This window comes from Sesamum indicum, linkage group LG6, assembly GCF_026168435.1.
Source record: "Sesamum indicum cultivar Baizhima isolate 11 linkage group LG6, ASM2616843v1, whole genome shotgun sequence".
NCBI classification, from domain to species: Eukaryota; Viridiplantae; Streptophyta; class Magnoliopsida; order Lamiales; family Pedaliaceae; genus Sesamum; species Sesamum indicum.
The window spans coordinates 13,967,947-13,979,914 of NC_142662.1; positions in this window are offsets into that span (position 1 = coordinate 13,967,947).

An 11,968-nucleotide genomic window follows, 5' to 3' on the forward strand; every position below is an offset into this window, starting at 1 on the left:
AAAATAAAAATATATATTATTATAAATTTTATATATAATAATATTATTATATATTACATTCAAATATAAAGTATATATATTATAAATATTATATATAATAATATTATTATATATTACATTCAAATATAAAGTAATTTTTTATTCTTAAAAATCAATTAAAATCGTACTTAAAGCGCGTGTAGATTAGTTTCAGGACCAGGAGGGTAAATTACTTTATTTTTAAAAACACAGGGGATAATTTGATATTTTTTTCCACAGGGGTATTTTGCAGATTTCGTATATCACAGGTGGATCACATGCATTTGTCCTTATATTTTAATTTTAGATAAAAATAAATTATGGTGCTATATATATATATTTAATCAATATACAAAAACAAGCTTAATTAACAATTAGTAAATTTTAGTATTTTTTTTGTAAATAATTGCGATCTGGTATCTGAAAGGATGAAGGGGGCCCTTCGCCTAACGGGAGACGAAGATGATGATGGATTATTTCGGCTGGACTATGGCAGGCAGATGATGAAACCATTAAACTGGTTTTAGTGGATGTATGCTCTCTTCGAGAACTCAAAACGAAGGTCTCTGAGCGTTAATCAAAAGTATGATTGTAACACCCCCTATTCGCTATATCTAATCATTATTATTTCATCCTCTCTTTAATCAGAACTCATTCTATAAGTAATTCACTTTCAACCCGTAAAATAAATTTTAATTTATCAATATAATATGTATACCACAAAAGGTAATAGATACCACCAAAAGTTTATATTTACCCTCACTAGATGTCCTCATGTAGATAACCTCAAGAAAAATCATACCACAATTTAAAATACAAATTCTGAGAAAAGACCAGAATATTTAACAACCCAGCAACCAAAAACTCCGACTTCAGATGTTCCGGCTGACCCACCTAATAAAGACCACGTTACGGCTCGAAGTCCGATGTGGCTAGTCAATGTGCCTATCTCCTGAAAAGTACGTGGCAAGGAATGAGTTGCCTACTCAATAAGTATAGCCAATCAGCCTATATATATACACAGGCAGCAATTCATGTACAAGCAGTCATATCGACTAACAGTTGATAGTCATAAAGCAACATCGGATATAAGCAGTAATATAAACTTACAACTTTAAATCAATCCACGACATAATATTCGACATTATCGTTTATTAGTTAAGGGCCCCACTTACTCTCATTGGAGTATATCAGTCAATGGTTTCGCCGGCCATCATCATATCTTATACAGCACAAGATACCCGTTGTGTGATATCCCCACACTCTTTTACTTCAGTTGTGTAGCAATATCAGCACAGGACATCACAACAAACATGGTATCCCCACACCACCCCAGTGTGTAGCTAACAACACAAGATATTCCCCGTTGTCCGGAATACCCCGGTACCATACGCGCCATGGTACTTAGCTTAATTCGTATATTTTTCATATCTCATTATCAATCACGTCATCATCAATCACATTATCATAAACCATTGACCGTGCTCTGAACTAGGTAAGCATCATCCTTTATTTCAATTCACAATCATCATTCTTTTCTTTATAATAATTACTTCCTCAGTAATAGCTCCCAATTTGATTTCATACGACAATCAATTATATGATCACGTAATCATACCAGTCTCACGTCCAACAATTATAAACACATGTGACACATAATAACAATTTCATTCAAATAATCCACGACTAATTTTATAAACAATCAATATACAAAAGTCACGTATAATAATATAAAGCCAAGTCCATGATCGCATCCAAGAAACCAATATATATAATATATACAATACTACACATATAGATATATATATATAAATCCAATTAGCTATACTTACCTTAAATCCCAAAATGCTTCGATTTCACGAGGGACTGCTCAACCCTCTATTTTGTCGTCACACCCTATAACAGAATATTATACGTATGATCAATATATATAGAATATCATAAATTCTAAATAAAATAATATATAATATTCGTATATTTTCTACCAATCTTTTAGTATTCAATATTAAAGTCCAACCCCTGTTCCATTTCTTTCAAATAACTACCTTTTTTAAGCTTCTCAAACATATATATAATTTATCAATTAATTCATAAGAATTCATTTAATCAAACCCCTTATATATTAATAACTATCATTTTTAATAACATCCGTAAATTATATTATCGTTAAAATCTCATTTTTCCTCTTTAATATCATAATATTTTTTAAATATAAATTTTCCGAGAAATTTTAATGAATTTTCTATCAATTTATCGCTACTATATAATTTAATTAAGTAACAATACATAGAATTACGTATTTGGTTAATCGTTCCGACAGAATTGTGTAAATTAGCTATAATAATAATTAAATCTAACAAATTTACTATTTTAATTACCCAACTATATTATTTTTATAGCAAATATGATATTTAATATGACACTAATTTAAATAGCCAAAATCATAAAATACTCTGGTAAAATAGTACACCGTTCGATATAAACTATATTTAATAAAAAGACAAATTAAGTAATATAATTATATTAATTAATAAAAATTAAAACATAAATTACCTGTTTCTTCTTTCGCCCGCGAGGAATTGCAAATTTCTACTTCAAATTTCTGAAGTATCTATATGTATATGTTATATATAGGTGTAATGAGAGAGAGGAGAGAAAGGAGAGAGAGGAGAGGTGGCCGGCGCCGCCACTCTCATCCACTCTCTCTTCTCTTATCATTATATATATATATATGTTTATATATACACATTATTATATATATAATAGTATTATTATTTTATTTATTTAATTAAACTTTTCACAAAATACCCATTACGTTCTTTCTAATTTTCTTAATTAATATAATTTTCTCCCAAATATTATAACGAATTCCAATTTAATCCATTCAAGTTTTATCATATCCCAAATTCAGTCTATAATTTGTTTAGTAATTAAATTTAAATTTCTAATAATTACCAAATAGTCTTCCAATTACGTGAAAAATTCTACGAACGTCACAATGATTCTTCTTGGGGGGGAGGGGGGCACGGAGTTCAAGCAGTTGTGGGAGGGTAGGATCCTCATGCGCTTCTTCCATGTGATAGACAAATAGAGGACCTTAGAGGGCTGCCCGTGGAGTTTCGAGAAGAACATCATGATCTTAAAGGGAATAGGCCCAAAAGATAACCCCTTTAGTGTTGATCTTAATTGGTGCGCTTTCTACGTTCACATTCCCAAATGACTGCTCAACCGAATGAGCCTAGGTATTACGACGCAAATAGGTAAATTGACTGGAGATTTTACAGGATATGGAGATGGATGGGATGGGAAGAGCATAGGGCTGTCTCTACATATTCAGGTTGCAATCAACATCAGCAATCCACTAAAATGGGAGCCAAAAATTTTCACTATGACAGGGGACGAGCTTATAGTTCACTTCACGTACGAACGGCTCCCCAAAATTTTGCCACATATGCGGGAAGCTTGGTCACATAGCAAAGTATTGTGAGATACGATTTGACGAGGGCTTCACTGATCCAAGAATAGATATGTCATACGACCTATCTCCATGAAACTGTTCACGAACCAGGTCGCATACAAATTTAAGCCTTGCAGGAACCGACCGTAATGTGAGGCAACTACTAAACAAGGAGCAGCTATCTTCGGTGAATTTAGCTCAACTAGCAGTAGCCATCAAGGGAGTCAGGCTAATCGAGGATAGGACAACAGAAAGGAAGTTGAGCAAAGGCAACTCACAAAGGAAACAGGTCCCATAACCCATGACCTCGAGGTGCCTGATGATGAGATGCAGTTCAACGTCACTCCGAGGCTCCGCCCAATCCCTATCCAAAATGGCTTTTTTCACTATCCCACTTCACGTTTGCAGCAACGAGGACGAGAGGAAGGCGTGCCCGAGTCTCACAGGTCGGCTGTGACCTGTGGACGACGTGCGGGCGACTAGGGGATGTCGGCCACCACACAGTGATGATGGAGCGCAACCCTGTGCGTAAGTAGGAGCTTAATGTGCGAAGCAGAGTGCTTTATCCTTGGAGATGCGAGAAAAGTGCACTCCTCGCCTCTTTGAGTGTTCTACTCTTGGGACAAGAGATTATTTTCTTAAGCCTATTATAAGGGGGGCATGCATTGGTGAGCTCCAGCCAGCCCTCCCCGTGCACGACGGCAGTAGCATGAGAAGACGTCTGCACTAAATGAGCATCTCTTGGAGGCATGATGGGAACCTGCAAGAGCCAGCTCTAGGTAACTCAGAAGAGGAGCGTTAGAGTCCCCGAAGGGCTTGGAAACCTGACGGGCAGCATAGGGCCAGGATGGCCTACGTTGGGCGTCGATACTGCCGAGAGGTTCCATGTGATGGCAAGGTTGCCCCACGGGCTGCGAGATATCAGGGGCAATGCCTCTCGTGGGAATGGGTGATCGAGGCAAGCATTCCAAGACCTCGTGATCCAACTCATGGAATGCACTATTGAGTTCTAGCCGTCCATGGGGGTCCGTATGCTAATGATGAGTGGTCGTGGGACGACGCCGCACTGTGGGCATATTGTGAAACCAAAGCCGAGAGGCAAGAAGGCATGTCGGGCATGCCGTGCGAGATAAAGGCAAGATGTCGGCATATTGATATAGACTTCGGACTTATGATGCAGTCCTACTCGGACGAGGCATGGAAGGCGGCCATGACGAGGGCGAGCGCCTAGGATGTACCGAGTGAGTGTTGGGCATGAGATGGGAGTTGCGGGCGCATGTGTAACGCCGTAATGCCGAGGCGGAGCGAGGATGCTCCTTTACATTGAGCAATGCATCAGCAGGTTCCGAGATTGTGTGCGAGACGCAAAGACACGAATGCCGAGAGCCTCAGTGAGTACGCGCATTCTGGATAGGCGAGCGCAAGGGCACGCGGTGTAGCGCTGCGAGGCGTTCAGATATCGCGCTAGCGAGTTTCAGTGTCGAGGATGCGTGACGGACTGTCGCTATACTCTGATATGTGCAAAGGCTGGTCGAAGGTTAGGTGTAACCTTAGACGCCGCACAGGCGAAAAATATATGAGAATTACATTCCACTGCGAGAAAGAAGAGCACACCTATGATACCGAGGTAAGCGAGGGAGACCGGCTAGAATTCATCTGGACACCACAAACAGGAAGAGGGGACTAGGCGTCTCAATCATTAAGCCAAAACTGGAAGCATTACACGCCCCTAAACAACGACGACTACAGTTAATTCGAGAAAAATCAGAATTGATATTGGCAGAGACTACCACGCACTCCCCCTGGACGCTATGAAAATCCTAGCTATGGCAACTGTCAAGGGTTGGGACCTCTTTGGTGACTACACTCTATTGGATCAAATTAAGCTCTATGGTCCCAGTTTGGTTTTTTTCATCAAAACCAAGTGTAAGTCAAGCAGAGTGGATCAACTAAAAGGATGCAGAGTGCATCTTATCAATAGTCCTAAACAAGAATCCCTCATGTGATGAGAAGGTTTGGCACTTTGAGAGGAAGGGTCACTCAGGGTTCATAGCGCGTATGACTTGGCTATTAGCCAAGCGGTAACAGCTTCTTGGTCAAGGGAAGGGGACAATTGAACGTTCTTATGGAAATGTAGACTGCTTCCTAAAATAAGGATGTTTGCATAGAATGCGCCTAAAGAGCACTGCTAATAGGGGTAAATTTACATCACAGAAGGATTATAAGAGACATTAGTTGAGAACAACAGGATGCTTTGCATATGCTATTTACCTACACTTTCACAAGGGTGGTGTGGGCTCTCACTAAGCTCTATGGACGAATATTCCGCAGTAGGCTATCGAGGGACCAGATTAGTTATGTGAGGCTTGAAGGGCAATTGGTCACGCTAGAAATAAGCTTATAGTCATGGAAGAAAGGGGTTTTGTGAACCACAATACATTCATTCACATTATGATACATACATTACACTACCAAAAAATCTTATTGTTTTGATCAGTATTAGGCCAACTAATGCACCTAGTTTTTTGAAAAATTAAGAACTTGACTAATCAAATTTATGTTAAAACTAGAAACTTTGCACATTAGTGTTTTTACATATGTAAAACTTCAATTTTAAGGATTACATTTGGGAATGAAAATGGTATCAACTAAACTAAGAAGTGAATTACAATGACAAAATCCAACTATTTCCTCATCAATTCTTATAAATCTTTTCAAAAATATAATTATAGAAAATAATGATCCAAAGATTTTATAATAAAATTACCTACACAACAATTTTTATAGCTCATAAGTGATATATTTAGCATTGAATATGATGCATGTGATGCTTTTTAGGTAATCAAAAGTACTAGGATTCAGTAAGAAACTATAGATGGTATCCACAAAAGCATTCCCATTGGAGCAGATTGCCTGAGAACGTCAAAATATCTCCAAAAGTAGATGACTAACTATTCTTTTCCAAGATGTATCAGGTTTTACTCGAAAACTTTCTGCCATCAAGAAATATTCTAACTTCCAAACTCTAAAGGAATGGCAATCCTGAGTTCCTTTCACAGCTGTTCATGCACTTTGCATACCATATGACTGCTGCTTGGCCGCAAATCGTTGTAAACCATTCAAAGCGGTTGCCTTCTCTGTCTGGGCGTAGATCTACTTCCTATCAAAAGTTCAAATCAAGAGCTGAAATAGATATAATTGTTGCTGAATGAGACTGCAAATTAAACTTAGACATTTAGCAGATACTCCACAAAATGCACCGACTGTGAAACTTCGACAAAATAGTGGCAGAGTCCTATTCCATTAGTTGTCTCAGGTTCGAGGACTTAAACATAGTAGTGGCAGAGAACTAATCACATTTTAATTATGTATCTGGAGAAAAGAAGTTAATTTGAGATACCACAACACTTGTTTCTCAAGTCATATGAATGTAAGGATGAAAAGTATTTGTAGAACTATGTCCAAAGAAGTAAAGTGTATATTCAATTTGAATAGTCGAGTGTAATATTATTTCTCAAAATGCCCGTAATACACGTAATCAAAATATAAATATGAGATGGATTTTGCCTAACATACCTTTTCTTGGCTGCTCCAGGTTTATGCCATCCACAATTCGAGTAATTGTTTGATCCTGAAATATATATGACTTTAAATTATCACTTTCAAAGTTGTGTTTTGTATAAAGCCCGCAGAAGAAAGAAACTCTGGTATATCAATATCTACATCCTAACTACCAACATGATTCTTTGCAGAACACAAAACAGCTATTGCACAATAGCAAATGGGGGAAAGAAGAAAGAAAAAGGAGCTGAATGTTAAGATGATGCAAAGTTATCAGTTCTATGTTGGTTGTCCGAAGTTTTCCAAGTTCATCAATGTAAAAATTTACTATAATGAAAAAATTGTTCACAAAATGTAATGCAAACTTTTGTTTATTTGAAGTAATCATAGTCGTTTGGGTACACTTGAATCATTCATGTAAATTTCCTAAACATCCAATTGCTCTGCATACCTGAAAGTTTGGGAAAAAAATCAAAATTCAATTTGTGCTAGGAAGCCTCTATTATAATATTTTAAGACTACCCTTTCTACAAACATACAGAAATAACGTTTTGCTTAGATATCTGAGAGCTGATGCATAAGAAAAATATTAAATATGTTTGCATGAACAATCAATTTAACCACTTTATTGTAAAAGAGGGTAAATTAGCATAATATTACAAGTTTAAGATAAACCGCATCACAGATTGCCCTTTCATTGCACCAAAATGTCGAGGTAGGCATCAGCAATCTTCCTGAAAAATTTTCAGCAAAAAGAGACTGAAGAATGTTATGAATTCCATTGAGTTCCTTTAGTTGATTGAACAACGTTTTTAGAGTGCTTAGAGATAGCACGAACAAAGTATTATAAAGAAATTGATAAAAAGAAAGGGTAAGATATTGGGGAAACAACTAGAGGCAAGTGATGACTTCTAGATCTATTACAACTCAAAGATTGAGGAGAGGCACTGGGAACTTCTCCTTTTCTTTATCAGGAGTTCTCTATATCAGACAGAGAGGAACACAGTGATTTTACAGCAGCATAAGATGAACTAAGTTCTATTATTTTCATAGGAAATCCAAAAATAGAAGGGTTACGATTCATGCATGTACAAGCCATTTGGACAACGAAACAATAGAACCAATGTTGTCTAGTGAATTACTCAAGATATTTTTTGATTTCACAAGGCCTAAATTTCTTTCATCATTTTAAACTTCACTACCTTATTTCTTAAATTTCACCTTATTATGATATCCACTATCCCTATTTCTAAAACCTGAAACCTATGACTCCACACATTTCCAGTCATTATGACAATCTAACTCATTTCCACTTAAAACAGCAAAACTGTGGAAGCTTGAAATCAGTATTATATGAACTTGTTCCTGAAATAATGTTTTCCTCCCATCCCTCTTGGTCGGTGAACAAAGTGATTAGCATCATTTGAATTAACTGTAAGTTGAATTCAAATGATTCATATACTACTTAAATGATTTTTGGCCAATACAGCTCCACATTGGCAGAAAGCGACACCGCGATGTGGTATCTGAATAGTGGTTTGGTTTTTACATACATTACAAACGGTTTCCCAATGCCATCAAGTACTATGTGAATAACTATATAGGTCTCCCCAATATTGTTTCCTACAGAATGTGGCGGCTCTACATCAAACCATCTTTTCTTTCTTCAATAATTCGCTTTGTGTCCATTTCAATGTAGGTGGAAACTCAAGCATAGAATAGACTAAAAGTCATTAATCAGAATAAATAATTAGAACATAGTCAGCACTGTAATTAAAGGGGATGTTACAAAATAGATAGCACTGATGAAAAGATTACCATACCAATTTTCTTCTGGTCCTTATCCCTGACGAGTTGGTCATTGCAGATAAACGATTATTTTCAGTGAGTATATTATCCTTCTGGATATCTGCTGCAGTAAGCATTCTCGCTGAAGTTGTTGCTTTCTTTTTTACCTTCTGTATCTTACCTTTAGATTTAATCTCTCTCAGGTCCTTATCTTAGCTTGAAGTCTCAGAGATTTGCTCGAGCACATCTTTCATAGAACCAGCATCTAACGTACCCAATTTCTTTATCTGTATGCCCCTCGAAACCACTAACCTCAGAATAACAGCTACTTCTGCCTCCTGGTTCACAATATCCAGACGCTAGATCTACTTTTTCAGAACCCATGGATGAAACAGAATTTAAACTGAACTTCTCATCTCCAGATATTCTAGTTGATTCTTTATTATTCTTCTCTTTCATTTTCAAATTGCTTATTGAAGGTGTTGTTACTCTATCCTTAGTATGAGTTGGAATTTCCTCTGGTAAGCTCATACGTTTGCCAAAATTGGCATTTGTGGAGTCTTTTCTGTGCACCTTCAGATTATCAGTCGGTTTGCTACTGCTCCTATTGTAAAAATGACATCCAGACATGATTTCTCCATTATCAGGACATTGGGAATCATCATTCTTATTATAACAGCTGAAATTTTAACATTTTGTCAGGAAAATGAGCCTGTCACTGATTGCATGGTATTTTTCACACAAGTCAGAGGTATGTCACTAGCTATATGATCTTCAACAATGCATCCAGCAGAATAAGATTCCTTTTGAAGAAGATTAGAGGCAATGCAGGTCGTATTTATATTCTCTACAGAGTCACTAATTTCACTATCAAATTTTTGGGGCAATGGATCACGTAAAAATTTGGCTTTCTTGCTCTTCTTAAGAAGTTTAACTCCACTAGAGGGAGATTCTTTATGCAAGAAGTTTTCATCATACTCCTTCCAGTATAGTGGAAAGCCACGATTAAGATGTTTGCATACCTGTTCAAGCAATGAAATATAACACTAATCGTATAAATATTATGCAACTAATGCTCAATTCGTTAAAAGAAATGCCATTGACAGATGGAGAGAATGGGCTTCAACCTTTATTTCCTTGTTAAGCGTTTAGCATCTAACATATCTGCAGCCCTACACTGGCTATAACTGGTAGCACAATATTTCCTGAATTCACATTCATCTTTGCGTTTGGAATTCTTCCTTATGCGTATACAGCATTTAAAAGAAAGGTATGATACACCAAATTAATAGGCGAGGTGATTGTTGAGTGCAGTAGATTCTCAAAACTGAATCTAACAAAACATGTGTCTAATTGTTTGTTATGCTATCAACCTTAATATAAGTCATGTAAGAATATCCTTTAGTGAACAATTATTAGTAGGAACCAGTCGAACTAGAACTTAAATTTATCATGAAGAAGGATAATGGTCTTACTTCAACTATTAAGACAACTTATTTTGTGTATAACAACCAACCTATTCGTAACCCTTTTGCCACATCTAGGTTCGTCAACTTAAGCAACTTCATATTTACAATATTAGGATTTAAAGCAGTTTCTACTTTATTACTTTGCATTAAAAATCCAACAAGGACTTCTAATCTGATAATTTTGTATTAAATTTGCTGAACGCTCACAAATTTATGGCCTAATGGAAGGATTTCTCATTCAGACAATATTTTCTTCATTTCGTATTTATACTCATAAAACTCAAATCAATTTCTTCATTTTGAAAAACCAACAAAACCCTTTTCATCAAGTAATCCTTTTACACTAAATCCATTATAATGGCATATAATTGTTTCATAAACTTGACAAGGTTGAAACACACTCAATAAGTATTCAATGTTAAAACCAAGGAGGCAACCTAGTAAAATGTCAAAATCATACAGGGAGATGTCTGACGCTAAGTTGTTACAATTGACATGTTAGACAAAACTTTTAATTGAATACTATTTTGCACTTGTAATAGCATGCTAAATAGGAGTTCGAGGTTGTCCCACAAGAAAACTGGAGAAAAGTAGTAAAACATGACCATGATGACATCTTGTAGGAGAAAAATCTGTTACGTCATAACTTAGTTTTGAAAGTAAATGGAAATTATTAGTTTTCTCACCAAAAATCCAAGACCAAAACAATTTTCAATTATGTTCATGCAATAAAAATCTTTACATGATAGGATAATATGCAAAAATCATTTCTACGGTGGACTACATGTGAGCACTTCTCCAAAGATCATTTCTATGGAATTGCAAGCTAGACACTTTCATTTTTAATTGGTTTTGGAAATAATCAAAATAAAACCAAACATTTCCTATATTTTTTCAAACATTTTCCACCTTTCAGAACCTCTTCCTCAAAAATATTATAAAAACTTCTAATCAATAGTACAACACATATATACATTCCATATATTGTATTTTTATAAACATCTTTACATAATTATATTTATATTTTTAAATCATTAAAAGCTTAGAGTGACACCACTAGCCAATTAAAACTAGTTCCCAACACAAATCTAAATAATTCTAAGCATTCATGACATTCAACAATATGTATACTAAACATCTATCACACCATCTAAAACACAACTTTCCAACTACCATAAAATAATTCCAAATAGAGTTCTTGATGCAGCTCTTCACTGTAGCTCCACAGCAAGCCTTCAAAGTGATAAATACTTCCCCCCTCAAGCTGGAGGTGATGGTAAAGACATCAGGTTCAGTTTGGACTTCATGACTTGAAAAGCTGGCGCAGGTAATGACTTAGTGAATATGTCAGCAACTTGATCAGTTGCTTTAACATGTGTGGGCAATATCAGTCCTTGTTTGAATTTCTCCCTCACAATGTGGCAATCTATGTCAAAATGTTTCGTTCTATCGTGGAAGATAGGGTTGGCTGTAATATGTATAGCTTCTTTGTTATCGCAAAACAAAGGAATTGGCAGTCTTGCTTCAATCTCGAACTCTTGTAACAGGTAACTGATCCACATCAGCTCACAAACAGTACACGCAAGGCTGCGGTATTCAGCTTCAGTAGTGGATCTGGAAACAGTCACTTGTTTCTTCGTTTTCCACGAAATTGGAGTTTCTCCCAAAAACACAC